Source organism: Protopterus annectens, chromosome 5.part0, assembly GCF_019279795.1.
Source record: "Protopterus annectens isolate FY-2018-M chromosome 5.part0, PAN1.0, whole genome shotgun sequence".
Classification (NCBI taxonomy): domain Eukaryota; kingdom Metazoa; phylum Chordata; order Ceratodontiformes; family Protopteridae; genus Protopterus; species Protopterus annectens.
Genome location: NC_056735.1, coordinates 645,630,368 through 645,657,600, shown reverse-complemented (window position 1 = coordinate 645,657,600; position 27,233 = coordinate 645,630,368). Strand labels below are relative to the sequence as shown.

The window sequence follows — 27,233 nt, the reverse complement described above, 5'->3', positions numbered from 1 at the left end:
GACAGTAATGGGATGTCTGAGACAAATGTACATATACGAAAAATTATGCTCAGAAATTCATGTCTCTCACAGGTTATCAGTGACTGAAAGATTATCTAAAAATGAAACATTCTCTCACCCAAAAAAATCTGCTCATACATATTTCCCATGTCTAATGCTGCTGTTAGTATGAGACAGACACTTCGCTGGGACAATTATTAGAACAGACATTTGGTGGAAAGAATGCACATGCGCGCGCGCGCGCACGCACACACACACACACACACACACACACACACACACACACACACACACACACACACACACACACACACATTCATTTAACATTCAACAATCAATCAATTCTACTGTTAAAATTAAAAACTGTACTTTCTGAAGCAAGTATACTCACCCTGGTGCTCTCTTAGGTGCTCCAGTCTCCTGCTGTGCAGTTGACTATTCACTGCAACATCTTCAAGGGCTATGAAGAGAAAAAGAGCATATAATATACATGGATGGCACACAGTGGCAAATTATATTTGTAGCCAACATAAGTTCTATGTAAATTCTAATATGGAGGCTGTGTCCTCTGTTTAACTTCATCCTGGCTTCAGCTTATGTGGTCAGGATTGTGGCACTATGTCACTATAATGGTGCTATTTCCCCATGTGTGGGATGTCAGTGGCACAGTTGATAACCAGGTCTATATTATTACAGGTTTCAGTCTTATACTGAGGTTTTTGATAGCCCTACTGTAGTAGCTTTTGGTTGTGATCCTTACAGTGAAGGTAAAGAAAGAATTTTGACTCCTCCACATACCATCTCTGCACTGTAAAAGGAGCATTGCCCTCTCTTTCTCCAGCCATGATATCTCATCATGAAATATCACAGGGACAAATGGCAGAAAACGGAACAAAACCCAGTGTTCAAACATACCATATGTTGCACATTGACAGGCATCAATGGACACCTCATTGGCCTGACGAATGATGGGCTAGAATAATATAGGCATTATATTATTATGGCTGTCAATGGCACAATAAGATGTAAAACATGATAGTGCTATATCCTTGTGTATGCTTTGAAGAAGGCAGACTCTACAATGACTCCATGTTTGTGAAGCTATGTTTGGAATTACAAACCCCTCCTAAAGGCATAGCCTAGACAGCACATGCGTAGTGCCATCCGCAGTTCAGCATAATGATTAGAAGAGATTGTTGCTTTCCAAACATGCAATTCAGAATCAATAATGAGTTGATCTCTTATTAGAATAATCACCGCACCCAACCAGGTGGACTCTGCATGGTATAAGCAGGATGGCAGATACAGGGCCACACTGTGTTATGGAAGAAATCATAGACCAGCCAAGTTTAGAACCTACAATGCCTGAAATACAGAAGAATTGTTCAAGGAAACCTAAAGTTCTGCTTGTACAAGGTAAGTACTACTTTTTCAAGTCAATCTCTTCAAGTACGGCTGCTTTTAACTGTTGTTGAACTTGTTGACATAAGAAATAGGTTCGGCAATATTTGTAAGAGTATTGGGAAGGTGTATTGATAGGGAGTTGCAAATGTAAAGCATTTTTGGTCTGAATTTTTAAGCATAATGACAGACACATACTCAGAGCACAATTCAAGACATTCTTGCTTGACTTCTGATACCATTTTCAGCATATCTATTTATTTATTTTATTTGCAGTTTGATTACTGGGGAAGTCCACTGGGCTGAATTGACCCATTTTCAGCGGAGGCCCGGGGAGAAAAGCTCCAAGATGCATTATACAATTTAGATACAATTGATAGTTAATATTAAAGATAATATTATGTAGAATAGTTACTCATGAATGCATTCAGTATCATGCATAGTTAACAAATTCATTAAGCTTGAAGGTAGGGATCATACAGTTTCATTTGAGGAAAACAGATATGTGTTAGGTGTGGAAACAGTTTACATACAAACCTTTTAAGAAAATCTAAATACGCTTTACATACACACATCAACAGTAGAATGCTATTTACAATATTTACAGGGTTGGGCTGTTTGAGGGTAGTTGTAGGAGTTTTTGAGAGCTTAGAGAGAAGCTAAATTTGACTGCTGTACACATTACACAATTCATTTGCAAAACTACTTTGATAGGTTCATAGGTTCATAGGTTGGTACTACGCTATTGGCCTTAGGGCCTATACAAGCCTATCCATAACAATTCCGTGGCTATTTCTTCCCACAGTATTTACTTCCCTGGACCCCTGTCTAGCAGGGCGACTGATGTGATCCCCGGGGTGAATTTCCTATATCCCATCCAATCATCAAGGTTCCTTTTGAAGACGGCCAAAGTGACGCTCTGCTTGACATGTATGCGCAGTCCATTCCAGAGTGTGGGGAGTCTCTGGGTCAGGAACATATCCCTCCCGCATGACCTGATAAAAACAAGTTATGTCACTTTTGTCAGTTGCAATGATTTGGATATCGTTTTGTACAGGAAATTTCTCAGCAAACATTTGACTAACATTACTTAAATATTGTGGCTACAGATAAATAACTGTCAGGCACACAAACAGCATGCTGTATGGCATAGTAGAAGACAGATGGCATAAGGATTTTGCAGGTCCTTGGAGGAACACCAGTGGCAATTTCACTACTTTTCACAGCAACAGATCAAAGCCTAAAAAGGGGGATGCAGAAGCACACTGCAACTCTGCCAAGAAATCTACATGTAAGCTCAAACTATCTAATATGGTGAGTAAGATGGCATACCAGGCCCTCCTTCTCCTTCGCCATAGCTGTTTGGCCTGCATGGAGCTGACTACCCTACTGGACTCAGGCATGGGAAGATGTGGTGGCAGATATCAATGGGGTTGGTGACTACAGCTACAGTTATAAGATGGTGTGCTACAGGATCAGTGATATCACATGAGCTGCCCAACAAGCAGCTTAATCACTGGCATGGGAAGGTAGATGAATGGATGAGATTCCATTGAGAGAAACACCTCTTCTAGAGAAGGAATTGTTCCTAGCTTCTCACATGGGCAGTCGTACCGCCACACAGTCCCACAGTGTGGTACTAAATGATGGGGCCATTGCTGAGCTAACCACCAGTGCAATCAACTAGAGATATTCCAGTTATGTAGACCTATTTCTGTGTAAAATGCTTGTAATTCCTCTGTATTCCTTTTCCACTATCAGAATTATTATGGCTGTCTGGTTTATGGTATTAAGGTACAGCAGGAATTCACCATCAGTAGCCATCTGCTCAAGGTATGCAATTAAATTATTAATTATTATCATATTACTGTTTATAGACCTCAGTTGCATTTATACTTCTGGTGCTGGGTCATGATTACCTAGAATATTTTGTTTTAGTGTGTTCACGGGTGATTCTTTATTCAGTATCAGCACTGTGCAACTACCCCAGTGTAATGTTGGAGGATCTGCAATCTCAGATAATGATGGCACATATAAACTGGCACAGGGAGTACAGAGACTGTGTGCATGTTTTGTACATGGCAATGTGACCAGTGCATCCCCTAGACAGACCATGGACACAACCTCTGTGCCTGCAGATACCTATGATACTCATTTCTCGAAGAGAAAACAGGTTAATGAAGGATACTATCAGTCAGGAAAGTGTGGTAGCCCCTAGTAGACACATGTCAGAATCTGCCCCTTGCACCCAGTGGACAAAAAGGTCCACATGGGGGGTGATTAACTCATTAAATCCGAGTGACACCTTCAGGTGCCTCTACAGTTAACTCTTATGCCTCTAGGTGTCAAATATTGTTTGTTCATATTGGCATCAGTACTTTCAAAACCATGTTATGCATAAGGTTTTAAAAGATTTAATCTTAAAGCTTACACAATGGCAAACTCAGCTCCATTACCAGCCCAGTGCAGGTAAATAGATACTAGCTGTTGTTTTTATGATATTAATTTATAAAGATAGAATTTTTCACATTTTTCTAAATATCTAAACAACCAAGTAACACAGACCAGTCCACCTGTACATCTACTGATGGTTGCCATTATGACATGTACTGTGAAGATCCCACTATCAGTGCTAGCACTTCCATGGTTACATCTGCTGTGAAGGCGTCTACACCCAAAAGACGATATTCCCTGGTCATGGCAGTGGTGAAAGATATCGATCAAAATCAAGTAGCACACCAGTATCTATCTGGGGTATGATAAATCCAGTGCAACTTCCAGTGGAGGCAGCTCTTGTGGGCAGGAGAGTGCACATGATACTGAAACATCTACATTGCATGCCCTGGACCTGCCCAGTGCATTGAGACAGTGCTGCAGCTACTTCTGAGGCTGTGTCCCAGCAGACTCACAGTCACAATACCTCATTTTCCAGTACATCAAACAGACACAAACACACACACACACACACACACACACACACACACACACACACACACACACACACACACACACACACACACACACACACACACTCTTTCACTGTCACTGGCCTTTCATAAAGGGTTTATGCTAAAGCAGTCCCCTCCACCTAACACAGACAGGAAACACAACAGCACATTTTACTTTCATACTTTCAGTGTGCACACGTTTCCTTGTGAAAAGGCATCCATTCTTATGCTTCCTTCCCCACTTATGCAAATTATGATAACTGTGCCCTGTCCTTTATACCTTGTTTCTTGGGTTACTTATGTTTGATGCAGAGCATGGGCAACCCATGCACAGGTTTGCACAGCCTGGTGTTGGCTTTCCATGCATCACTTTTACTGTAGAATATCTGCCTTACCCTTGTCTATTGTGTTCTGAAACTATGTGCAAGTTGCCACCTATGTACTACTGTCACAGCATACAGTGCCCATCTCCATCTTATATGATTATTTCCTGTTGCTGGCTCCTCCAATGGCTTCTCATTTGACTCAGCCTCCAATACCTGGTGTGCTGAAGAATTCTGATACTGCAATTAACCACCCTGCTGAAAATGATTCTTAAGTATGATATTGGGTAACATTCTACATACTGACACTATGTTTGCAAATGTGTCAGTGTCATACTGCAGGCCACCACCATGTGAATCCAGAGAAAGAAAGGTGCTTTCAGCAGCCTAAGTACTTTTTCAGTACTACTCCTTGTTTGTGATTGGAAAAAAATGGTACACCTGGTCTGTTTGATTTTGCAGGTGTCATAAGCCAGGGTTTATGGGCATCTTCAGCATCACCAGCAAGATGACCCCTGTGGAAGTCAGCCTTCTCAAAATGTTGACAAAGGTCCCAAGTTTGCTATATGTGGGAGTCTTGATAATTGTTTGGGTCATCTGCATACACATTTGAGATTATACCATTTGCATTACAGACCACCAGGTAGTGGATGGAGTAATATCCTTTGTGTTTCTCCTACCCTCCTTACTAATTCACCAGGTGAGGCCTTTATTTCAACGTGGGTACAATCTATGGCCCCAAGTATCTCAGCGGAAATGTGCTATGTTGTAGAAATCCTGCTTGGTGCAGGCTATCTCATCTGGGGTTTGTTGGAACCACAGATGTTCCTCAGCATGCTGAATTATGACATCGAGAAAGAGATAGAGCATATATCAGGCAGATGCCTGAGATTCCTTTACTGTGCCCCTAGTGGGTCACAGAAAGGTCCCTGTAGGTAAGATCCATAAAGCCATACAAACATTAGTATCTTCTGAGAGAGGTACTCATTTACTCCATCCAGCTGCAGATAAGGCCAACACATGTCCATAATTTGTCAAATGATGTCCCCTACATAATCAGTGCCAGTCCACAATATCGGTGTTGTGTAGTGCATTGAACATTACATGTGCTCAGGTGACCTGGCACCCGGAAGGGTGATGTTGTGCAGTGTCAGGTACTGCAGCATAAATAAGAATCTCTTGTGCATGCATATTTAATACTGCCGCAACACACCATAACATTCTTTAATGATAACCTTAATCTGTATACAAATATTCAGCTGAGTTCAAACCTGTTGCAGATGCAAGCCAGTTGTGCTGCATTTATACATATATAAATCACTCTGCCATCTTGTTTGCCTCATTACCATACAGTGAGATGCTCATTTTAATAATGTTGCTCATTACCATGTCATTATACAGTCATTAACATTTACTGTGCATGGCCACACTGGTTGCCCTACCAGCCTCACAGAGTTTGTGTTTCTGACTTGCTCATACCCTGCACATGACTGGTCATCTCACAAATTCCTTTAGCTCAATGCAGGAACGTTTTCTCAAATCCCAGACAGTATTTATTAATATTCTGTATGCTATATGTACTGATTTTGATATTTTATATACTCATGACACAACTTATAAAACAAGGTTCAGTAACTGCTCATGAATAAAATGCTTGCAGATTTATAACATGCTATCTTTTGTACCAGTTTTTGGACTCAGTGGTAGATTATAAAGATTTTTATGAGATTTTTTGGTGAGTCATGTTTGGCTAATTATAAAGGCCTCTTTTAAGATTTTTGTAAGCCATATAGTTTGGCTTTTGAATTATAGTTGCAACTTCTGAAATAATCTATCCAAAAACTGTCAATTGATGAGTCCATATTGTTTGTTGGACATAAACTGCATGTTAGGCAGTGGCAGGTATGTGAGTAGCATTTACTAACTGCTCATAACGAGACCAGTAATCACTATAGCTCCCCCTTGTACACAATGCATATCCATCCTTACAAACACACCTATAAGTATAGGTGTGTACATCTATCTGTCTATGTATATGCACTGTGTGTGTGTGTGTGTGTGTGTGTGTGTGTGTGTGTGTGTGTGTGTGTGTGTGTGTGTGTGTGTGTGTGTGTGTATGTGTGCATGCGTGTATGTGTTTGTGTGCGTGTGTGTGTGTGTGTGTGTGTGTGTGTGTGTGTGTGTGTGTGTGTGTGTGTGTGTGTGTGTGTGTGTGCGCAAGATCATACATCTTTTGAATAGTTAGTATGCATTCACAACAATATGTCTCCTTATAACAACCCACAGATCTATTGAGTGGCAACAAAAACGTCCTTGTGATTTTTAGTTTGCAAATTATTCTGAATCAAGTGTTAATTGTGTTTTTATGTATGAACTTACATAGGACTACTGTGGCATCATATCAATGAATTTAACTAAAAGGGACAAAGTGCAACCCTCTACTGTGCAATGAAAACTGAGAATCTATAATGGAAGATGCTAGATGTGCTGCCTTTATAATGCTTCCCTCTCAGCTTCTCTTTTTTCTGCTTCATTTTTATTATATTGCCATTGTGCCTTGTTCCTTATTGTAGACTATGTTTAACCACACACTTTGTAGTGTAGAGGAGAAGGCTTTCTCCATGAATGTATTGGCCCATTCTTTAACTTCTTCTCACTCAGTACTTGTGTGCAAGACACTAGTGTAAACATCTTGATGGTCTTTTTCATTAATAACTCATTTTGCTTATAGGTTCATAGGTAATAGGTACATCTATCTGTCCTTGTGGGCCATTTTAAGCCTAGCCAATTTCCCCTTTTGTGCTTGAAATAGCTTACCCCATTTGGTTATTAACTGGTCTTACCCATCCCATGGTTGATAATTCTATATTATCCCTAATGAGAATAATAGGAATCATACCATAGAAAATTTAAGGGGACCTATACATGTGATAAATCATTTAGGAGTTGCCATTGTCCATTAGTAGTACAAGTAGCAGTCCTAGAGTAAATTTTCTGTTTCGTACCCATAGATCCAAGTTGCATTTGAATACACCCACAAATATATCAGTTGATCAAGTTTTCAGAAACTCGAAATTCATATGTTCAAAACCATATGACTAAGTTTTTGAAAACTCAAAGCTTTTGAATGGTGATCACAGTACAGTGAGAATTGGGAAATTTACCCTTGTCCTCTTTGTAGTGCGATCTCAGAGTTGGTATATATAATTTGCAGGAGGTATGTGGGGAGTGCTGGGGGCTTGCCCCCCTGCAAAAATGTAAAAAGGGTAGATTTTTATGTTTTTTCTTTTGATATTCAAGATTATAGAAACTTGATCATATGGTCTCAACCATATGAATTTTGATTTTCTGAAAACTTGATTATCTGACATAGACCCATATATATTTATCTATATATCTATATCTATATCTATATACAGGTTAACTTCATTTGACTAACAACTCATTTGACTGAAACTCATTTGACTGACAACTAATGCTTGCAGTGCACTGTAAGGCAAATCACAGGGATATGTCCTCTTCCCCAGTGTAGTGCGACCCTGGAGTTAGTATATATAGTTTTGGGTGTGTGGATTGCAAGGCCCCCACACTAGTGGGGTATGGGGTGAACACCCCATCTAGTTTGTTTTTAAAGAACAATATAACACAAAAAGTACAGAATTTAAACCAAACTAGGTGGGGGGCTTTGTTAGTTAAAAAAAACTAAAACAAACAAACAAACAGCCTAGTATGTTATTTGGTCCCATGGAGGAAGTCCTTTTAGTCTTGGAAAGCACTTCCAGTACATGTTCTTTAGTGATAATGATAATATATACAGGAAACACTAGGCTTTGCTTAGTCATCTTAGGAGTGGAATTTGCAGTAAATGTATATTTGCTAGTATATTGGCAGTGTCTACAGGGTCTGGAAAGATTTTGCCATTTGGTATGAGTTCTCTACATTGTAGAGTGTTGCTTCTAAGTTTTCTAACATCTAAAGAAGGATGGGTAATTGTGGGCATTCCTTTACTTGATCTAGAAAGACATTTAGCTGTAGCTTGGCAGAATAAAGTGTACATCTTCACTCCAATGTTGTAAATCATGCAACTAACTCTGCAGATATATTTTGATATTGCAGCAGGATGGATGACCTCTTGTCTCCAAGTACAGGTAAGTCACTATCAACTACTCATTCCTATCTTCTCTCACTTGCTCTACCAGTGACTGAGTAACTAGTCAGTCTTGGGTCATATGTGTCAGTGTCAGAATCAGGGTATCTCTATCTCTCTCTCTCAGTCTGTCTCTGTGCCACACAGCTGATGAAAGATGATAGCCACTAACTGACTGTGTATATCTATACTTTTTACTGTCATCAGATTGAAATAAATAACTGGTTCAACAATGTATTTCCATTTGTTGCTCTTAGATGTAGGCACTACTGCATAATCCCTACCTAGGAAGTGATATTTATTACAAACTGAATAGTGCGTCAGTATCTGCCTTTTACGTGCACACACTGTTTTTTTTCCTCAACATTCAGTTTTACTCAAAAGTAACCAAGTTCTGCCATTTTACTTTTTTTTGCCTATGTATCTAGGAGGCAATATTTATTAATTTATATACTTCAGTACTCTATCCCCATTATGCAAACTAGAAAAACCGGTAAACCCTACTTTTTTATCTGAGATTGAAACATCTCACTGAAGTGCCATATGCTCAAATCCTGGCCAATACTCATTAGTTAATGTTTATATTGCAATCTACACACAACCAATAACTAATTTCTATGTTATAAGCTGCATCTCTGTCTCTACCATTTCAACCAATCTTAATAATGCCATACCTTCCATAACCCTTGCCACAAGTCCTCCAACAAATACTAATACTTCCAAACCTTCCACAGCCATTTCCTCATGTTTCCCCAACAACAATCCCTGCATCACAAACAATAAAATTCTGAAAATCACATACATTAGGACGTGTAGCATAAAAAAAAATCATTGTTGAAAGGTAGGATATCTACCAATCCCCCCTTATTCTGGGTGTCACGCAACCTAGCTCAAAGACAATATCTACCCTTCCACCTTCATAAATACTACGTATACTATTTTCTTCAATAGGAGGCCCAGTACTGAGTTTGGTGAATGAATCTTGTTTCTTATCAAAAAACATTCTTCATTAGACATAGTTAATTTCTCCAGTTCAAAAAATAGTTATGGCAAAGCTCTTATCTGTAGGGCGGCTATTCTCAACATAGGAAAACATACTAATCTTAATATTTCTGTAACATACATCTCCCATCCTCCTCTGTAAATATTATAAAAGTTATCCTACATGATGCCGTCCCAAAAGGCTTCCTTAAAAACAACATTATACCCGGGAACCCAAAATCACTGCAATAGCCCAGAATCTACCTAACTCAACAAACATCTACTACTAAAAAACCTGCAACAACTAGTAAATAATCCTGCCAGACTAAACCTTCTATCAGGTAACCTTAGTACTTTAGATCTCATTATTACAAATATTGAAGTTAGATGCCTGCTCTTTCCAAATCAATAAGTGATCACTGCCCCCTTCTCTCCTTTGGGCTTTCAAAACTAAAAAGTCCACATCTGAAATTGCTATTGTGTGACCATTTGCAAGTTATAAGCTTCCTTTCCCAGCTGTAATACTTGTTTCCTCAGGATCCTGTGTTTCCCTTAATTCTTTTTCTTATGACTTGGAATTTATCCATAATTGGATTGTTAGTAATAGGCTTAAAGTCAACACTTCTCAAATGGGAAAAATGTTGCTACATATAAATTTGAAAAACATTTATCTTCTGGTTTTATCATCTGACATTCAGTATTATGATGATAAGCTGAAATTTATTGTCTAAGGTGCATGATTTTGGTGTTATCTTTAGCAATCAGCTGACTCTCAATGACCACTCTTCATCTTTTGTCAAATCTTCTTGATTCCATCTTTGGGATATCTTCTTGATCAAGCACCTTACTTCTCCCAATGACCTTGCTAGTACAGTCCATTGTTTAATTTCTTATTGCTTGGATTACTGTAATGCTTTATTTGTTGGTATTTCTGAAAGAGGAATCACACATTTACAGCTTCTGCAAACCTTTGAATAACTCTGCACCCTGTTTGTTTTCAGGTGTCCCAAAATATCACCATATTGCCCCAGTTCTTCAAAGTTTGCATTGGCTACCAGTAAGGTGTCACATCAGTTACAAGATCTTGGTTATGGCATATCTTTCACTACACAATCTTGACCCATCTATTTGAAGGATCATTAACACATTTATACTCCTTCCTTACTCTGTTGTAGTTCACAGAATCCTTTGATTATACCAATATATATCTTAGGTCCCTCAGGTTGTTGTTCTTTTAGTAGTCAAGGCCCTGCTCTATGGAACCACCTTCCTTGCTGGATTTGGTATATGCCTACCACTGAAGGCTCCAAGAGTGGTCTCAAAACGTATTTGCTTGATATCGCTTATTCATGGATATTTATATCAATGTAATGTTAATATGACTATTTCTGTTGATTTGTACAGTGTTTGGGTTCAGTCACTTAAAATAACTTTTGATCTTCAACTTGAACTTGTCCTAGCCCAGGTTCTGAGTAGCATTGATGTGTCCACCTTTAATCTCATTAGCAATCCAACCATTGTTCTGGATTACTTCCCCAATACCTTCATTTCTATCCATGAGTCTGTGAGGCCAGAATTTCTAATGGCTCTCTAATGTTATCAGAACCCTAATGAAACAGAGAGATAAGGCATGGGTAGACTGGAAGCAAAACCACACTATTACTAACCTTAATCAAATGTATCCAACTATAAGAAAACAAATTAGAATTTCAACTAACTCTGCCAATGTCTGGTATTTAGGAAATAAACAAACAGATCATTGATCCAGAGCAAGTTTTGAAAAGAAATAAAGGAAGTAGCAGTCACAATCAGAAGTACCTTCCCTTAACGTTGAAATATGACAACAATCCATTCCATCCTTAAGAGTACAAAACCATTATCACGAGTGGTATACTGAAAATCACACATTTTTTTCAGACTGCTGCAACTTCTCAGCAAACCCCTTGCAACTTCTCTCAACCAACTCTATGCCCATTAGCATAATATGCAGCCATTTCTATTTTATGGAGGTATCAGTGATGTAAGCATCCAATCTCCTGAAAAATCTTAAACAATCCTTTCCCGATTTTATCTTGCTATATCCCACCTTCCTTAAAATAACAGTGATTAAAATTGCCATGCCTTTCTTAAACTTGCATTTATAATCTATCCCTTACTTCAGGAGTAGTGTTTCCACCCTTAAAACATTCCATCATAATACCCTTGCCTAAGTTTCTCTCCCTCAAAAGACTTTAGACCTATCTTCACTCTCTGTCATCTTGCAAAAGTATTTGAAAAAAAATCTTTAAATGTAATTGGTTAAGAATATAAATACTCTAGATTGCCCTCAGGTAAACAACATGCTTTAAAAATGCCTTCATTACCACCACAACCCAATCTACTGTAGCAGACACTGTCTATGGTAAAATCAATGATGGTCTTGTCACTGTTGGTATTTTATGAGATATAGTTAGGGCTTTTGAAACAGTTAGTCACAACATACTACTTACAATGATGTACAAATTTAATTTTGGCCATAGCACTATTAAGTGGTTCCTAATTTAGCTTGAGAATAGAATATTCCATGCCCATACTAATGACTTCTTATCATCACAAAGCACCATGTAGTTTATAATACCCCAGGGTTCAGTACTGGGTCCCATATTGTTGTCATTATTTATTAATGGTCTCACATGTAATCTCTCCTCCCTGGATATCATACTGTACACATGACATGCTACTCTTACAAGCCAATAAATGCCGCTGAGTTCTACCAAAAGAGCTACAGTTTTATTTTCCTAATTATGCAATTGGGCAGAGGGTAATCACATTCTAATTAACAACAAGAAAACTAACCTTATGTTTTTCTCATCACATCAGCAATTCCCATAACTTCTTCTTACGAATATCACAGATAACCACAACAACATTTTCCCTCTAGTTTCTGAATATGAATACATAGGACTAGTAGTTGATCCTTTTCTAACATTCTCAGCTCACACAGTTAAAACTGCATAGCTCTATTTTCCTCTGTTACAGAATTCTCTCCAGTACTCTCCCTTATATGTCTATAGCCAAAAATGTTCTATGTTCTATACTGGAATATGGGCTACTTCTTCTCACCTTACACTCACCTCAAAATACCCTAAGCCTACAAATCACAGAATCAAACATCTGCAGATTTACAGTCCTGGCTGGCAATGGCTCATTGTATGCTTCAGAGACTAAAATGACTTCCACTCACCAAAAAATCAAACTTTCTCCAAGGTACTGTTATGCACAAAATGCTAAATAATGGCTATTGCATACCACTGAGGAGGAAACTTCCAATTCAAGAACAACATTTCTCCCTAAAACATGCCATGGAGAATGCTATCATGTTAATCAGACCTCCCCCTCCCTTATAAAACTATTACTGGATAATGTGCCTTCCTGAACAGGGCCCTGCATTATGGAACAGACTCTCACCTAAAATAAGGGGACTGAAATCTGTCATTGAGCTCAGAAAGGTCTTCTCCAAATACTTTTATAATTCAGCTGCCTGTAAGTGATTTAGGGACAATGCTTAACCTCACCATTCTGCACCAACCACATAACATACCTCTAGCATGTAATATCTTGAAATTTAAAATTCTGCACATATTGCAAATATGTTGATTCCAAATGTTTGCAAATTATCCGAGTGTAACTGTTTTGTATTCTATGTATACTCTATTTATTAATTTGTACCAAAAATCTGTTGTGATATCCTTATAATGCTATTTATCCATGAATATACATGTTACTTTGTCTGTACTTCTGGGTCATGGCTGAAAACACTCTTTCTTGATAAGGCTAACTACCTGATTACCAAACAGTAGATAAATAAAATGCAGGTCGACACCTGGGAAACTGGATTGAAAGTCCTCTTTGCTGATTACCATGTAACAGCAGTTGTCAGAAAATTCTTCTACATGATGCAAATAATCTCCAAGGGAATGTCATCAAGATCTAAAGAGGTTATTGTCCCCTTATATCTGTCACTGATAAGAAGGATTATAGACAACAAGGTCCCCTTTGGGATCTATCTCACCAAATGTATCAAACAGTTAGAAAGACTCCAGATATTCCTAACAAAGGGTTTCACAAGCTTAACATCCCTAAGCTTCCAGAAAAGACTAGTAGCACTGTCCCTCTTTTCTGTGACTTAACAGCCTTCTCAGTCGAGACACATGGTTTGCTTTCTGTGCAATTAAGGTCCCAGTAGCCCAGTATCTCTTGTATGTTCACAAATTAAGTGGTCCTAAGCAGTAGCAGAACGAGGAATCTAAACCTGTTTCAGCAGATCAACAGAACAAGCTGAAGGGATGGATTTGTTACTAAGCATCTCACACATGTCTGGAATAGAGTCCCACTGCAAATAAACAAAGAGATATCTTATCTTCCTTCAAAGAGGACCTGTCTAATTATTCATAAATTCACCACAGTCATGACTGGCTTAGCCCTCCTTGAGACTGTGAAGGCATAATGGTTGCAAGACCTAGTAGCCCTGGACTTCCTATTATTCCTATAGTAATCTAAATGTATACATAGAATGAATTTTGTTGGAGGGTATAACTGAGATCATATGACTATATGATGTTTCCAAGATTAGAAAAGGGTCATGCTAATGTCAATGTACTGATTAGATATTCATTCTTGAAAAATATACTGACCTAGACACTGCTGACTGTGTACTGCTCTTACAAGTTATGGGTTCATTGGTATTTACTAGGCTAGCTGCCACTGTGGGACATTTTAAACCTAGACAATTCCCTTCAAAGGGGAGACTCAAACCCTGTACCTTGTGTTTGTGAGGTAAATACCTTAAGCTTTAAAACAAACAACCTCAATTACTCCCTGGGGAATTAACCCGTGCATACTGAAAAACATGTCTAGACTGCAAAAAATATATATTTAAGTACGAATAGAAAGGTTGGTTAGCAACAACTTAGTAAAGGATGACATGCTAACACTGAGTGTTAGAGTAGGGTGTGTACCCTGGGGTCATAGCTCCACTGCAGTGTTGCTCTATACTATTGAAAATGCTGCATTGTTTTCATCCAAAGTTAACCAGACTGGAGGCCTTAGCCAAATTAAATGTATGGTAGCCAGGTATGGGTAAGATTTTGGAAAAGGAAGTAAAACTGTAAGATAATTTTCAGGCAGGTAGTAGATCACCTAATGTATATTTACACATACTGGAGTGCTCGAATAGCAATGGATTTAACTGCATGTGGATTTTACTGGCTCTGTTTTATGCAAAGCTGAATTTATAGTTGAGGAATTTGTTTCTACTTGTGTTGAGAAAGAAGACAGACATTGTTAAATTTACTTGTTACTAACCATTCTAGCTGTTTTTTTAGAGCATACAATTTGACTTAATGACTATGTCAACTAGGAGTGATAGCCTTTACATTAGATAAAGCAAAAATACACTTTGGTTGCATTGACCATCTAGTAACCCAGTCGTTCTTAATATATCAAAATGAATTTGGAGTTTGATTATTAACTATTCTGCTATTAAATATTAATTTGGTATATACAAAATATGAAAGTATTCCTTTTGTGAAAATGTAACCTGTCATAATCCATTACTGCAGTTCCACAGTTATAGCTATGCAAGCAGTTATTAACATGCGAAGAAGAAAGGGAGTAGTGCCTTGTGCATGTATTCATACATGGCATTATATTGCTTAGAGTGTTTGATGATGATGTCACTGGGGTGACATATGTTTTGGACAGTAGGGCATGCTGTGATGTTATTTTTATAGCCCTGATAATCCATTTTAAACTGCTCATGCTGCTTATCCTCTTCAGCTTAATGCCTTTACTGAGTCTGAATCTCAGTATTACACATACTGAGGGCCATTAATTCTGTCTGTCTCCTCTCAGCAAGAACCCAGTTTATGACACAACCGTACCAAGTTATTTTGCTTTTCTGATGCCATTTTCTGATTTACCACTTCACAATAAAGAACACTGTTTTTAAAGTCATGCAGTCTGAAAAGCATTTTTATGGTGATTATAATGCATATGTTGAGAGGGGAAAACAATGATATAATGGTCATGTTAGCACTTTTATATAATCCATGCATCATACTGCAATATTTTCAACATTTTATCATGACAGCCCATGGCAATGGTGTCAGCTCATTCAAGAAGTTTAGACAGAGCTAACCCCACAAGCGTAATGGTAATTTAAAGTTGAGGCACTCAGTGTCAGCGATTAGCACTAGTGCAGAGTTTTCAAAGCTTTCATATTTGTCAGCATCCAGCAGATGGCACCAACAGATGTTTAGCATATGAAAATGCTTTAACAATGAAACTTTGCAGCAACTGCTGATGGACTCTTCTATTCTACTTACACATTTACAACATGTATAATACCATGGTGCACGCCAATATTTTCTAAGTAAGAACTGGATCTTCTCAAAAAATATATTCATTTATTTTTTAGTTAACCTTAATAACAAAGGTTTGACATTTTCTAAAAGTTTAAACCATTCCAGACTATGTGGATAATATAAAAAATCTTGAGCAAACAAATTAAGGGTTTGTCCTGAGTATACTGTTTGAATTATGTTGATAACCTTTAGTAATTACACAGTTTGAAGCATTGCTAGATACTTTATAGCTTGGGTGCAGAGAAGTAAGGATTAGCCACAGTGAAAGTATAAATTGTATCTTATAAGAAATTATAAGAAGGTACTCATATTTCTGATGTTTTTTTTAACCAAACAGAGATAACAGTGCTGGCCTACAAGAAGTGATGGACTCCTGCCTGCTAATTCTCTTAATGTGACCAATGCAAGGTATAGGAAATAGTGATTATTTTAGAGTTAAGAAATGTTTATCTAATGTCTGGTCATAGTCTTTTTATCTGTTAGATTGCTTTGCACTTGTTTATTATTAATATATACATGTTGATATTTTTAGTGTAAAATAATCTGCCTAATATTTCAGAGTTGCTGTAGAATATGTAATTACTGCTCGAGTAAGAATTTTACTTACAAAATATAGGTTATACAAGTATGTAATAATGTGTGCACACAGGCACTCACAAACACAGGCAGAACACAAGGACACATGGATGAAAACACACACACACACACACACACACACACACACACACACACACACACACACACACACACACACACACACACACACACACACACACACAAATGTACCCAACAATTTATTGACTGAATTTCAGATGTCTTGTGATTAAATAACAAAATAACTTAATTTACTTTTTATCAAAATGTGTCAGGTACATACAGTGCAAAGCATTAAAGCTCTTCCACACATGTAAACAAACATTCAATTGTGGCACACACACACACACACACACACACACACACACACACACACACACACACACACACACACACACACACACATATACATATCTTCTCTAGAACTGCTGCAGCAGTCACTCTCACAAGATCTGCTTTATTTAGTTTTCTCCACCTGCTAACTATTGTAATGAATGTTTGCTTGTCTCCCTATGGGAGAAGGCATGTTGGTGATGATACAAGACCTTGTCTCTAGCAAGTAGGTTCCCTAGGTTTGCCACTATAGAGTGGCCCGCCAATATCATGGTTAATAGGAAAGGCACAATGATATCTCAGTTTAGGAGATGTTGGCATCGGTGATGTAGCCCTGATAAGGACTTTTTATGGTCATAGCCCTAATAAGGACTTTTGTTTCTATGTATATAGAAAGCAAAAAGTAAGCCAGCAAACTGTGGTGCTGGTACAAATATAAAATATTTATTGCATGTCAGCAAAAGAAATAAACCGGTTTCGGCTATAATGATTACATAGCCTTCCTCAATGTTAAAAAGAAAAAAGATCAAGCTTCTTTTATGCATGACATCAAACACAGCAAACAAACTGACTGGTCAAATTACAGATGTTCATTAAGTTCCGGTGGAAAAAGATTTTGGCAGAGGTGATTATCTCCAACCACATCGAGGGAGTCCTGTGTTGTTCGTGCATGTGCTGGAACTTCTATCAAACTTAACCGTTTTTTGGGACTTTTATTGATTTATTTCATTTTGAGGATTGTGTCTATTACATGGTTATTAGAGAGATTTGGCCAGTGATGTTGCTTACATGCTATTGACTTTTACAATTGAGGGCAGACTGAGTTTGTGTGGCGAAATTGCCACTTTGTTTGTTTCTCTTTTTCTTTAAGGGTCCTATTATGTTTATTAAGGTAACAATTTAATCTATACCCTATATGTATGTGGGGCTGGTCACATGCCTATATCTTTTTATATGAACAATATGATGCTCCGTGGATGTTTCTCTAAGAACTTGTTCTAATAACAAAAGGCTTATGAATACATATTTCACCTATGGTACTGAGTGATAGGTATTTATTTACTAACAATTGACGGTGGGGCAACTGTTTTGTCTGAATTTATGGTTGTATAACTTTATATTTCATAATACTGTCTTTGAAATATACAGCTTTACATCTGGACATAGGCATATAGGTGTATGGGATTCACCTTGCATATGCATGCTCAATTGGTCGACATTGTGGCTCAACAATGTTCTTTAATAATTCTTAGGGGGTAACAGCATAAAGGGGACCCTATGACCTATGTAATAGTGGGTCTCAGCCCAGATGTTGTGTTCAATTGACATATTCATCAGGTACATTTTCTGGGTGATTATTTGTTGCTATCTTTATACAATTGGGGGGGTGGACATAAAATGTATGGGCTGGTTTTATAACAGTTATATATCTGACCTTATACCAACGGATAAAGCATTTTTCTACTGTGGATTGATATTATTGGTGGCTGATTATGACTTCTGAGGTGGACATAGCATTGCCTAAATGACAACAACATAATTATTTTGCCAAATTTTGGGGTTTATGAGCAAAAGCTAATATGGTCCACTTCTGTTTGGTAAATAGGTGGATGTAGCATCTTGTTTAAATTAGCAATATATGAAATGCTTGATGTGGACATAGCATTGCTGAGGTAAACAGAATGATTATATTTTGGGCACACTGGCTAGGGCTATTATTGTTCACTTCTTTGGTTTTGGAAATATGCAACTAAATAATATGAGAACGCGAACACAGCAGTAATAACAATTATTGTTCCCATATTGGAATTGTTAGTTTTAATAGATATTATATGGACATAGGATTGCCAATTTAAATGGATATATAATTGCTTTTTGGACTGTGGTTTTGGGAATTTTGTGGCAAGGCCTATGGTCCATATTTGATTAAAGGAGAATTTGGTGATGTTTGGAGTGAATATAATATGTTTTGAATAAGTTTCTTGGTATATTGGTTACTAAACAGGCATTAGGTTAATTTTCCTAGTGCAAGACCAATTGGTATATTATTTTGTTTCCATCCTCCAATTATATTTATGTTTTGAATATATTTTCTGCTTTCCAATATTAACATCTGATTGTGTACCAGCTGAATATGGATTTAACCAAAATATTATCAGGTCTTTCTGCTGATGGGGAGGACTTGGGGTCTTTGTTGTAGATAATACTAACCATGGAGACATTGGCACCATTACAAAGGGACCGCAGAGTATTTGTGAAGCTTTATTTAAAAAATTGAATAAAATTATGAGATCTTTGAGATCAAATGTATGGCACTCTAGGCTTTTTAAAGCCTATTTGGCTAAAGGCATCTCCGAGAGGGTTGAGGGTAAGGGCACGACCACTTGTTAATGAGCTTGATGCGGAACTGGCAAAACAGTGGGTTATTATACAGCAACAAGCCTCCATGGGTTTTCTGGAAAAATTAACAAATTATCATGACATAATCATAGACAGGGATAGTGGGGATATAACCAAGCTATGTGAAGAAACAAAAATTTTTGAGGGACAACCTTTTTATGTGATGGGTCTTAATAAATTAAGTAAAGACCTCCTTACTTTGGAATAACAATTATGTGAGAGGAAGGTCCACAAATTTCAGTGGGACCAAACTGATTATGAACAGGGAAACCAATTCAGTTATAATAAACATGTCAGATTTGAGGAGGGTAATATTAAAGTAACCAAAAGGAAACGTACCAGATCTATTCTTAAAAAACATCCAGCTGGTGCTGAGACATCAGCAGAGGATTCTCCATCAGCCACTGACTTGGACATACAGCAGGCCCCAGATTCACCCACCCCCAAAAGAAGTAACACCACAGCCCCTTTAGGCCCCACTACAAAAGAGCAGGGAGAAAACACTCCAAAAATAGACAACATGGAGGGGTTACTGAAATTGTTAACTCAGAAATAAATGTATGCAATAACAATGTTTTAAACATTTTGAATGTTACGTTGTCACAAACACAAACAATTCCACTTAATAAAGGCCTGAACTTTATTCCAGGTTTCTTTGTTTCTGAAGATAATTTAGCCCAGGATATAATAGTATTTTGTAGCATATTGAACCTAAGGTTACATTTTCAAGAAACTATTGATGGTGATTTTGATAGGGCTTTACTTATCATAAGTCCAAATTTGCACCACCTATGCACCACAATGTTCAGTTATTCCAAACAAGTCTACTTAAGAATTTACACTTTCATTCTAGAGAACTGGGTTGTAAGGCAAATAACCTCTCAAAGACTGAACTTGAATCCTTACATGAATTAGAAAATAATAACGATCTGGTCATCCTTTCTGTGAAAAAGGTGGGGCTGTTGTGGTCATGAATTGGGCTCAATATGATGCCGAAGCACATAAACAACTTAGGGTGCTATTATGTTAATATGCCTTTGCATCCAACATTTAGATTCAAAAAACAAATTGATGATTTTCTATTATCTGCCAGACAGGAAGGTATTATTTTGGATACAACCATGTACCACCTTATGGTATCAGATCCTATGAATCAATATATTTACTAAGATTCATAAGGATCTTTTTAATCCACCAGCTAGACTGATTGTCTCAGGCAGAGGGTCCATCACTGAGCCCCTTTCACAATTTCCCACCAAATTTCTGCAACCAATATTGAAATGGGTCCATTCTAGAATCAAGGACACTACATAATTCTTACACATCATTTCTGAAACACAACTGGAACAAGGATGGCTATTATGTACACTTGATGTCAGTGCCCATTACACCACCATACCACATGGGCTGGTTTGGAAGCCATAGAATACTGGCTATACAAATCAAATCTATATCAACCTGGTTTTAGCACCTTTCTGATATGCCTCACTGACCATGTCCTTACCAAAAATGTCTTCTTCTACCAGGAGCAATGCTACTGGCAGGTACAAGGAACAGCAATGGGGACATCTTTTGTCCCCATTTACACAGACCTTTTCATGGCATATGTAGAGATACATCTTATTTATGATACTGCACATAATATTTACCTGGAAGAGATTGACATTTGGAGAAGGTTTTTGGATGATTGCTGGATGGTATGGAGATCGGATGTGGATTATTTGATGGAATTTGTGGGTTATCTTAATGAGAATCAATGGGGCTTACAATTCACGGTGAATTATAATTTGGAACAAATAACGTATCTTGATGTTCTGGTTACCAGAAATACCGATCATACTTTACAAACTGAGGTATTTCGTAAATATCCACAATATAATTCCTTCCATGCATAGTTCATAAGAATGTCATATGTAGAGATACATCTTGTTTATGATAATGCACATAATATTTACCTGGAAGAGATTGACATTTGGAGAAGGTTTTTGGATGATTGCTGGATGGTATGGAGATCGGATGTGGATTATTTGATGGAATTTGTGGGTTATCTTAATGAGAATCAATGGGGCTTACAATTCACGGTGAATTATAATTTGGAACAAATAACGTATCTTGATGTTCTGGTTACCAGAAATACCGATCATACTTTACAAACTGAGGTATTTCGTAAATATCCACAATATAATTCCCTTCTCCATGCATCCAGCTTTCATCCACCTCATATAGCTAGGAATATTCCAAAGTTACAGTTCATAAGAATAAGATGCATTTGTTCACAGCAATATACTTATGAACACTTTAGGAAAGATCTAACTAATAGATTTTGTGACAGAGGTTACAAAATGGGACATATTTTGGGTGCAGGCAACTGGACATCAACATTAAATAGAGAAGATCTCTTGAAATATAAGGAAAACATCAAGCAATTAGCTCAGACATTCAGGTTGATAACTACATATGGAAAGAATATGGATACACTAATGAATAGTGTACATAGACATTTGAGCATGTTGTTGGCTGACAACAACTTATCGCAATTCCTTTGGGAAAAATGTAATTTTTCATTTTGTAGGGGCAAAAATTTGGGTTCACACCTAAGCCATTATAAATGAGGGTCCAGCACCTCCACACCTTCTAGTACATAAACAACTATGATGGGGGAGATACTTGTTGGGTGTACACCCTGTGGCCATTGTAGTCACTGCAACAGAATTATGAAATCTAAACAATTCACAAGTAAAAATTCGGGGAATGTATTTGATATCCAATTTTTTGCTAACTGCAGCAGTGATTGGGTGATTTATTTGGCTACTTGCAGTTGTTCAGCATTCTATGTGGGTCAGACTTCGAGACCACTTAGAATAAGGATATCAGAACATATCAATGATATGAGGATGAAGAAACCCAGCAGCGCATTATATAAGCATTCCTTAACACATCCTACAGCTTGTTTCTGATTTATGAAGATAGACAAAATTGGGGACAACAGATCAATAAAAGCTGGGTGGCATACTATTCTTGATGACAAAGAAAAGAAGTGGATAATTAAATTGGGTGGACTTTTTCCACCGGGACTTAATGAACATCTGTAATTTGACCAATCAGTTTGTTAGCTGTGTTTGATGTGACCAATCAGTTTGTTTGCTGTGTTTGATGTCATGCATAAAGGAAGCTTGATCTTTTTTTCTTTTTTAACACTGAGGAAGCTATGTAACCATTATAGCCAAAACCAGTTTATTTGTTATTTCTTTTGCTGACATGCAATAAATATTTTATATTTGTATCAGAACCACAGTTTGCTGGCTTACTTTTTGCTTTCTACATTGTGGTTGAAGCCGTGCAATTGCCTAACCTGCAGGGACATTCTTTTGCTGTTCTATGTATATAGCCCTTATAAGGGCTTTCACTCTCATGTGGCAGTATTTAGCCCTAATAAGGACTTTTTTTGGTCTTATCCCTAATGAGGACTTTTTGACTCAGGTTTATATCTTCCAGTCCTTTTATTTCTTCAAAGTCAGTAAAGTTTCAATGATGCACTCTGAGCGCTGTTCATAACTGAACCTGAGTCTCCAGTGTTTTTTTCCTTGAATCAACGAACTATAATTCTTGGACCCTAACCATTTCTCTTTCAGGGACCTAGTTGAGTTTAATGGAAAGAAGAGGGTCTCCTTATATCTGGACAGGATTGAATTAGATTCCTTTCCAGGTACTACTGCATAAGAGTAAAGCCCTAATAAGGGTTATATACTTAGAATCAAAACGTCCTTATTAGGGATAAGACCAAAAAAAGTAATTAATAGGGCTAGATACTACCACATGAGAGTGAAATCCCTTATAAGGGCTATATACATAGAAACAAAAGTCCTTATTAGGGCTATGACCATAAAAAGTCCTTATCAGGGCTATGGCATCACCAACGCCAACATCTCCTAAACTGAGCTATCGATGTGGCTCTCCTATTAACCAAGATATTGGCAGCCCACTCTATAGTGGCTAACCTAGGGAACCTACTTGCTAGAGCCAAGGTCTTGTATCATCACCACCGTGCCTCCTCCCCCCCATAAGAAGACGAGTGAGCATTCATTACATTCATTTCTACATTCCTCCGCACAGGATGGCTACATTCCAGAGGGCTGAGAATCCACTTAGATATTTATGTTCCACCTGCTAACTATGGAATTTTTCAGAGCCTTGGTTAGTATGGGAAAAGGAAAAATAACTCCTGCCACTGTTGCATGCATTAGATCAGTGCATTTATTTATTCACTTTCCCTGCTTGTTAACCATGGGTTTCTCACAGCCTGTTTTTCATAGCCTCAGTTAGTGAGAGGAAAATAAGAGGCAGGTAAATTGCACTACATGGTTGAATTTATCTATTTATTATCCCATCTTGCTAACCACAGCTTTCTAAGAGCCTCAGTAACAGAAAGGAAAGGAAGTATTTGCACCCTGTAACTACTGTTGCAGTTACTTGCTTAACTTGTGTTTTTTTCTGTCCATTGCTGTCACTAACCTTGCCTTTCTTTAAGAGCCACAATACTAAAGAGAAAGGAAATTTCAGCTCCAGAAGAAGATTTCAGCCATGGCAGTATGATTTTCTGGCAGATTATGCATTTTGTTTTTTTTTAGCTTTACCTGTACAATGAAACCCTGCTGTGGAAAGCTGAGCATTCAGTGGGTATTGCTCATGTTTGAAGTCTGTCATCTTATGGCTTTTAAGTAACATTACCATAATGAGATGGAAAAACCTGAAAAGAAATTTGGCTGGCATTTGGCACATGGATAAAACTATGCTGCTTGCTAATGTACTAAACTAAGGTATTTTTTTTTTTTTTGCAGCCTAGAGATAATCTGCCTCAAGGATATGATTACTATTTCTGTCTGTTTGAAATACATGAAACCACTATGTTGGGCCCAATTTCATTTTCTATATACCGTAGATGATTCCTCCTTGGACAGCTATTCTATCATTTGAATACCAGAATATGGCAATATTAAGTTATACTCTCTTTACCAATAGTAAAATTAACTCAACTGTTATCTCACCTCGAACAACAAAACTAAGTAAACTAACTATAGTATTTATAAGCAGCTACACATGTGTACTGCATATATGTGCACGTTGCAGACACTTGTAAACACAGTGCAATTAAAAGGCAAGGTTACACATGTTAAATATAGCCTCAAAAAGTCACAGAGAAAGTTATATGCAAATGAGCTCGAAAGCCTTTCATTATTTAGTGAATTCACTCCTCATTGATTTGCCACTAAACTTTAGAAAGCCACAAATTTTATGAGGAACAGACAACAAATATGAAGCAAAAATCTGGACGTTCTGTGAAAATGTGGACAGTTGAGAGCTAGGCACACAAGACCACTTTATCTCTCTCATGATTTCTCACACACAGTCTCCTCTGCTTTCATACATGCATTCATTCACACGATTGCTTTCACTCTCTCTCCTGATCTTTCACACACACAGTTTCTTCTGCTTTCATACACATTCACTCATTCAAGATTGCTGTCATTCACTCTCAATCTCTGACACACAGTCTTTTCTGCTATCATACATGTATTCACTCACACATGCAAACAAAAACATAAACCCACTCATACACATACATACATACACATACAAACACTTTTTTTTCCTGTTTAACTTTTTTTACATTAACTAAACTGCTTAGGGAATATAAAGTTATGGCAGCCATTATTTTTTTTGCAGTCCAAGCTCCATGGCAGCTTGATATGCTGCAGTGAAGAGGTCGACTTGTTTTTCAGTGGGCAATACTTATAGATTAATACCCTGCTGGAGAACGTTTGTTCTCCAGTCAGGATGCTGATGTAAACTTGCTCATTCTCTAAATGTCTTTTATATTTGCTCAGAGCATCTACAACTGCTCAGAGGTTATATAAAGACAAGCACTGCCTTGTCCCATCACCTTTCAGTCAGCGAAGATGTTTAGTGTAGCAGTTAGTTTCATGATTTTATGCCTTGAAATGTTTGTCAGCACTGTACTACAGTCTGGCGGTGCTCAACATACAAGGTTAAATTCTTTACATACAAGTTCTAACTCATTATAATTTTGAGAGGTATGATGTTTTTGACTGCCTTTGCAGGTATGTGGGTAAAATCAGTGATTTGGTGAACTTGTATGGCTCACAAAGTTGAAATGGGGGAATGTGTAGCCTGCCTATTCCTGTGGATGCTAACATATGTATATCTATTACTATACTTGTCAGTGGGACCTTTCAGAGGCAGGCTGGGAGCATGATGGGTATTTCACAGGCTTCAGCCTTGAGATTATTTTAGCAGTTCCTCCAAGTTATTCTGCATTGAGGATCATACATCACTTCCTCCATATTATTTTAGCTCATGTGGGTGAGAATATCTATTACACACAGTCACCACAGGACAGAGTTGACACCATTCATGTGTTTATTGTCTGGTATACTTATCTGTGGTGCTTTGTGTGATAGATGTCACCCATGTGGCTATTAAGACCCCACTTGGTCTATTATGGGAAAGGTACCATAACAATAAAGGTTACTATTCCTTCAACTGCCAGTTAGAGTGTGATATATGTGGCAATATCATCAGTGTTTCAGCCTGGCATTCTGATAGTGTTCATGATTCTCACATTTGGTACACAAGTTCACTGCATTGCCACTTCTTGCATGGTAGAATACTACATGGACACCTTGTAGGTAAGTGCACCATATATCAGCAAAGGCCACCATAGGTACTTGCATAAATAATTAGTAAGGTGTAATGAATAACTACTTTGCCCCATTTAATATTTATCCATTATATTTTTTTAGGTGACACAGGCAACACATACAAACCTTGGTCAATGACACCAGTTTGGGTTCCACATCTAGATGTAGAAGAGTGCTATAACACTATCCTGTCATCAACTCTTATAGTCATTGAGTGAGTATTCAAATGGCTTAAACCAATTTCCATTCACTGGACTAACCCTGGGGGGTGGCTGTTAGGTAAGACCCTACTACTGCATGCAAAATGTTTCTTACATACTGCCCTCTGTGCAATATGATTCTGTATTAGTTTGGTACACCAATGTCACAGCCACCACCACTGAGACCCCAAACCAGTTATGCAGTTCTCTCATATGTAGAACGTGAGACTTGTAGCAGCGATAATTGCAAAGGCAGACAACCAACCACAGCAGCAGCACAGGACCCCCTCACTCAGGCTTGTGTATATTATAGTGTGGGTGAAGTGGTGACATTTAATCCACAAGTATGGGCCTAGACAAACACTACCCAACAGTGTAAAGTCACACAGATAAAACATGGTGCATACATTGAAAAGTTTAGGCACTTGTCACCTTACACTGTCCACCAAGCATTACTCCACATATCATACACAAATGTATATAGCAATAGAATTTGACTACAAGCAAATTAATTGATCAGCTACCAGTGGAAAGTAATGACATGCTCTACTACTTGTGGCCATACATGGTGAGGGACTGCAAAAGGAATCAAATGCTCATCATTATATATTAGGACTTGCCCAATGGAAGGAAGCCCACCAGTGGTATTACAAGCAATGGCATTCTATAGACTCTTACACTTGGCACATTATACCTTATCAGGTGCACTCTTCCTACACCATGCCATTGCATGATTCTGAATCTGCCCTTCAATTGCAGTTATTATCAGGTGCACTCTTCCTA

The 27,233-nt window shown here is 37.8% G+C and overlaps 1 protein-coding gene across 1 annotated transcript in view; it reads right to left on the bottom strand.

Moving 5' to 3' along the window:
- The window catches only part of LOC122802725 (P2Y purinoceptor 8-like), a 153,454-nt gene that overhangs the window by 72,352 nt on the left and 53,869 nt on the right, over positions 1 to 27,233 (bottom strand). Inside the window, exon 2 of the mRNA XM_044072487.1 lies at positions 392 to 460. The gene's annotated coding sequence lies outside the window, so the exon portion shown is untranslated. The remainder of the gene's footprint in view (positions 1 to 391; positions 461 to 27,233) is intronic.